Raw genomic sequence first — 5,620 nt, forward strand, 5'->3', positions numbered from 1 at the left:
TGTGTGTGTGTACCTCTCTTCCTTGGTTCTCGTCCCATTTTTTTATTTCATTACTTTTTTTATTCTAAGTATCACAAAAAAAGTTTCATATGAAAACATACATGACCCAATTCTGCACCCCAGTCAAACAGTCCTTAGGGGAAGGATGTGGACTCCTCTGCTGACCAGCCATTGTTTAGACTCTTTCCAAGGCTTCTAACATGATGTTGCTATTTCCTCGTGTGACCACCATGCCGATGCTATTTTGTTACCCATTAGTTGCCATCTCCACACATTCATCAATCACAAGATTCATAAAGGGTTCAAAGCCCCATAGTATTCCTTATACATGTTGGCCACCATTTAACTTCAATGATAACTTCTTTTTTTTTTTTTTGAGTAAAACCGAAATTTATTATAAGCCACAGTCGTCCTAGGGACCTCCATGCTATATATATAGCCTCCATGGTTCTATAGGTTGTAGTCTGATTGTTCTTTATTTTATATCTAGAATCCACTTATGAGTGAGTACATACCATGACTGTCTTTCTGGGTTTGGGTTACCTCACTCAGGATGATTTTTTTCTAGTTCCATCAATTTGCCTGCAAATTTCATGCTTTCATTGTTTTTCTCTGCTGAGTAGTACTCCATTGTGTATATGTACCACATTTTTTTCATCCATTCTTCCATTGACGGGCATCTAGGTTGTTTAAAAACTCTTATACAATCAACTTTGCTAGTAGCACTTCCTATGAACAAAAGTAGCTTTCAACATTAATGATGGCATTGAGTTTTAAAGGTTTGTAATATACTGAAATGAGTTTCAGGACCACATCACTCTCTGTCGTAATATAGCTGAATTGCACACACACACACACACACACACACACACACACACACACACACACACATATATATATATATATATATATATATATATATGAAAGAAGCCCACCACACTGCAAAGTGTACCTGAAGACTCCACTTGGGTGAAGCACACAGACAGGGGACAGTCTGTGCTAGTAGATATGACAGTAGTAGTTACCTTGGTGGAAGTTGACCCTGAAGAGACCAGGAAGGTTGTGTCTGGATGCTGGCAAATAATCTTCTTGACATTTTTATGAAAACATATCATAAACAATCAAGGCTAAGACTTCAATTTAGTAAGATATAGAGAAGAGATTAGAAAAATAATTGAACAAGGTATCACATGGCATTAATATTTTCAAATACTTCCCTTGTCCTGATTCTGTGTCTCTGTGGATGAAAATGTCCAGACTATCCTTATCTCCTAATGCATTTGATAGTTGGCAATTTGACAGTTGAGAATTTACCATAGTTAGATTCAGTTCTTCCTTGTGAGTTATGACTGACCACTACTTTCATATAATTAATGCTTAGTGGAAAAGATAAACAATAGATATGCTAAAATGTCAGTCAGTGTTAAATTCTTTACATACAATTTAATAATGCAAAGATCATAGTAACTTTGTTGTTGCTTACAAGTGGGGTGTTAGTAAAGGCCTCTCTGAGGTTAAAAGAGAAAAGGAATCATTAAAGTCTAGGAGATGGAACAAGAGTAGCAAAAACTCCCAGTGGATCAGTGCTGTTGCTCATATGAAGTAAATCAGGATCAGGAGGGGCTGTGAAGTATGTTTTTTGCTGCATTTGCACAAGTTTGCCTTGTGTCTTTCAAAGTAATGTGAAATGGTTATTGGAAAACTGGAATTGAAAGAACATGTTAGGCAGAAGAAAATTCCTGTAAGATTTGGATTGGCCTAAACACCAGGTAAAGGCTGGTTGGACAATGAGGAGGAAGTAACTCCAAGTTTGTTATTACAGAAGCATTGAGAACACAGTTCAGTTATCTGTTTTTCCTTATTTCAGTGGGATGAGTCAGCATTTCTCTCTAGAGGAGTCATATTTCCTCCTTATAGCTTATGTGTGGAGCATCAGGTGGATATGGGTTCCTTTGTTGTCCTTCTGGTGGCTCAGGGACTGATTCATTTCAACTGATACCAAGAGAAAGATGAACAAATATTTATTGAGCATGGTGATAGGTATCAGAGCTGTAATGATGAATAAGGGATTATCTCCTGACTTTGAGAATCTCACCATCTGGAGAGACGTCAGAACAAGTAAATAGCAGGAGAGTATAGAGCTAAAGTGAGCCTAGGGCAACAGGAAGTTGCCTTCTTTAGGGAAGGAGGTTGGGAGAGAGAGCATCCTCCCTAGGAAATTCAGCACCCTTCATTAAGACATAAAAATGAATATGATTTACCAGGTGACTGTAGGGTATGATACGGTGGATAATGGAAGGTGACCTTCATGGAGAATAACAGACTCAGGGTCCAGGGAGAGTAACTGACGTAGTCAGAGAATAGCAGTCCATGGAGGGAAGATGGTGCCCTCTGTATGACAAGAGGAATTCTGAGGACAGAGACTAGAAGGTGAGCTGGGAGAAAGCCTTGAAAGGGCATTGTCAGTTACATGAGCAGGCCTCACTCTAAATGCAATGCAAAGTCCAGCCCAGTTTTAGAGAGGGGAGTTGCAGAGTTTTGCTCTAGAGGATGGGGCAAGGCCCAGAGATAATAAGGCTCCTTTATTTACCAATTGTGTGCTATCTATGCTGGGTAACTGAAAAAAGCGACAAATGAAACAGGCATCTTCACTGCCCTAGAGACACATTGACACCCTTAGATTTTATCTAGGAATCAGCATGGGATGTATCAAGGTCAGTGAGATATATATGGGGAGGTTAGACGAAATATAGAAAGACTAGGAGGGACTACAGTTTCTACTAGCAGGTGATAGAGACAGGCTGAGATGGCATAATGTAAAGAAACATTATTTTATGTGTATGCACATGTCTGAGTGTATGTATGTGCAGCACATGTGTGCATGGGCCCTTGAGAGAGGGTGTGAGGGCAAGACTTGTTCAGTGACTGAGTGTAAGTGGTGAAGAAATTGGCAGATGAAAGGACTGGCCTGTGGTCTCTGATGTGAGTGGCAGGGGAGCATGATGTTTTATTACACTGAGAGAGAAATTCATAAGGTTATGTATGAAGAGGGTGAATGCTGTGTTTTAGAATTATATTATTTTCCCACCAACACTGGCAAAACAGCCAGCCAAACCAAACCAAACCAAACCAAACCAAACCAAACCAAACCAAACCAAACCAAACCAATACCCAAACAACATTCTGTAATGCATTCCTAAATTTATATATCTACTTTTGGTAAAAATTAAGATAATTAATCATTTGCCCAACATCCAATCAAATTATACTGTTATATTGTTTCTGGGAGATGTAGTTCTGACTTTATGCAACTAGGGGGAGAAAGGACACAACTATGTATTATGCAAAGATGACTCAAAAGGTACAGGAAATCATTTCTATATGAGTAGTCAGTAAATACTGCCTCATAAACACAGGTAGCAGGCTGGAGTCTGTGAGTGCCCCTGATCATGTGACCACTCATCTCACTCAGCGCCTTGACTTCAGAAGCACAAAGATGGCCTCTGAGCATATCAACACATTTGTTAACTGAAGTTGGACTTTCTTTGGACGATCAGCTCCCAAATAATGACACAGATTTCTTATTAAGTATGAAAGTTTGGCCTTAGCTTAGACTTTTTCCCAACTAGCGCTTATAACTTAAATTAACATGTTTATATTAATCTATGTTCTGCCATGTGGCTTGTAACCTATCCTCCATACCATACATCCCATTTCCTCTGTGTCTGGCTGGTGAATCTCTGCCACTCTGATTCCTTCCCAGAGTTCCTATCTCTGCCTGGAAGTCCTGCCTGTCCTCTCCAGCCTCGCTATTGGCCATTCAGCTCTTTATTAAACCAATCAGAAGATGCCTTGGCAGAGACACATCTTCACAGTGTGCAAAATGATTATCCCTAAACAGTTAATGACTTTAATGTGATTCATTTTAGTAAAGAAAAAATGAAGAATAGGTAAACAGAGAGTATATATATAAAATATATATTATATCATTATATATATTATATATCATTATATATATTATATATATCATTATATATATCATAATATTATATATACATACACACACACACACAATGTTCCAATCATTTTGGTGAAACATAGCATATACTAGTCAAGATTCTAGGTCAGGGGGAACTTTAATTTGAAGAGGCAAGAAGTATTATAGGAACATACACACACACACACACACACACACACACACAAACATAGAATTGATATATGAGAAGACACAGGGGAGATGTGTCTTTATGAGTCTGGGACATTTTGCTTACATAATAATTTCCAGTTGTATCCATTCTCCTGCAAATTTCTTGATTTCATTTCTCTTGATGGCTGGTTATATTAAATTCAATGTGCATCATGTGCACCATGTTTTCCTTGCCTGCTCATCTGTTGATGTACATCTAGGGTGTTCCATTTCTTAGCCATTGTGAGTAAACATGTATGTACAAGTGTCTCTGTGATGAGACTTAGAGGCTTCTGTGTGTATACCCAGGAAAGGTTCAGCTGGGTCATGTGGTACCTCTTACTTCAAATTCACCAATTTCCATCCCTACCAACCAGGTTTAAGGATCCTCTTTCTTTACATCCTCACCAGTATTTGTTGTTATGCAAGTAAATTGAGTTTGTATTAACTTGGTCTCATCAGAGGATTGTAAATACTTCCTGCAATGTGATCTACTATTCTCAACCTACTTTCTTTATCTTTAGCTGATCTTAGTCATCAATGTGCTTGAGCCTCCTAGGCTGTGCTTCTGATTGATAGATTAAAACAAGTCTTTAACACATTTTGCTTTCTTTTCTCAGGAAAAAAATCAGGAGACTATAGTTTCAACAATTCTTTCTTAAGAATGAAAAAGTGCCTAGGTAGGTGGGATTTCAGAGAAAAGAGGTGTTTATACTGAATGGAAATATGAACAGGTGAATCTGATTTAAAAATAAATAGTATCATCATAGGCCCAGTGAGATTGCTGAGAGTAAAGACACATGATGCCAAGCATGACTACGTGAGTTTGATGGCTACGACTCACATGACAGAAGGAGAGAATCCATGCCCACAAATTGTCTTCTGATATCCACATGCACACAGCGGCACACATAGTGCCCTATATAATACAAACATACATATACACATAAATACATACATACATATGCATTCATACATACATGTACTCACAAAATAAATAAAAGTAAAATATTAAAATAGCATCTTCCATATCCATGAATTACAGTAAGTATGACCTTCACTATGATAGTGTACAGTTGGAAATTTTGAGTTACTATAATGCCATTAATTTATATTGATAATACTGAGACCACATTCATTTCTTCTCTCTAAATATTGTTGATTTGTTCTTTTATGTTGCACCTTGGCTACTTAAACAGACACTTTTAGTTTCTCCAGGATATTTGAAGTGTCATTTCAGAAAACTTTGGCATCAGGAAAAAAATACAGAGCTAAAGATCACTATAAAAATAGTTTTTATTACTATTTATGTTGTGAATATAATTATAAACATTAATATTGGTAGTTTTCATGAATGGGTATTCTTAAAGCATTCTTTTAAACCCTCTTGAAATTATTTTTGAGTTCATGATCACATGGGTTGTACTTAAAAAC

At 37.4% G+C, this 5,620-nt stretch overlaps 1 pseudogene; it reads right to left on the bottom strand.

Annotated features, from left to right (window-relative positions):
• Positions 1-133: 133 nt before the first annotated feature.
• On the bottom strand, positions 134-4,550 carry LOC143274068 (small nuclear ribonucleoprotein G pseudogene; annotated as a pseudogene).
• Positions 4,551-5,620: the final 1,070 nt, after the last annotated feature.

Source organism: Peromyscus maniculatus, chromosome 6 (assembly GCF_049852395.1).
Source record: "Peromyscus maniculatus bairdii isolate BWxNUB_F1_BW_parent chromosome 6, HU_Pman_BW_mat_3.1, whole genome shotgun sequence".
Classification (NCBI taxonomy): Eukaryota; Metazoa; Chordata; class Mammalia; order Rodentia; family Cricetidae; genus Peromyscus; species Peromyscus maniculatus.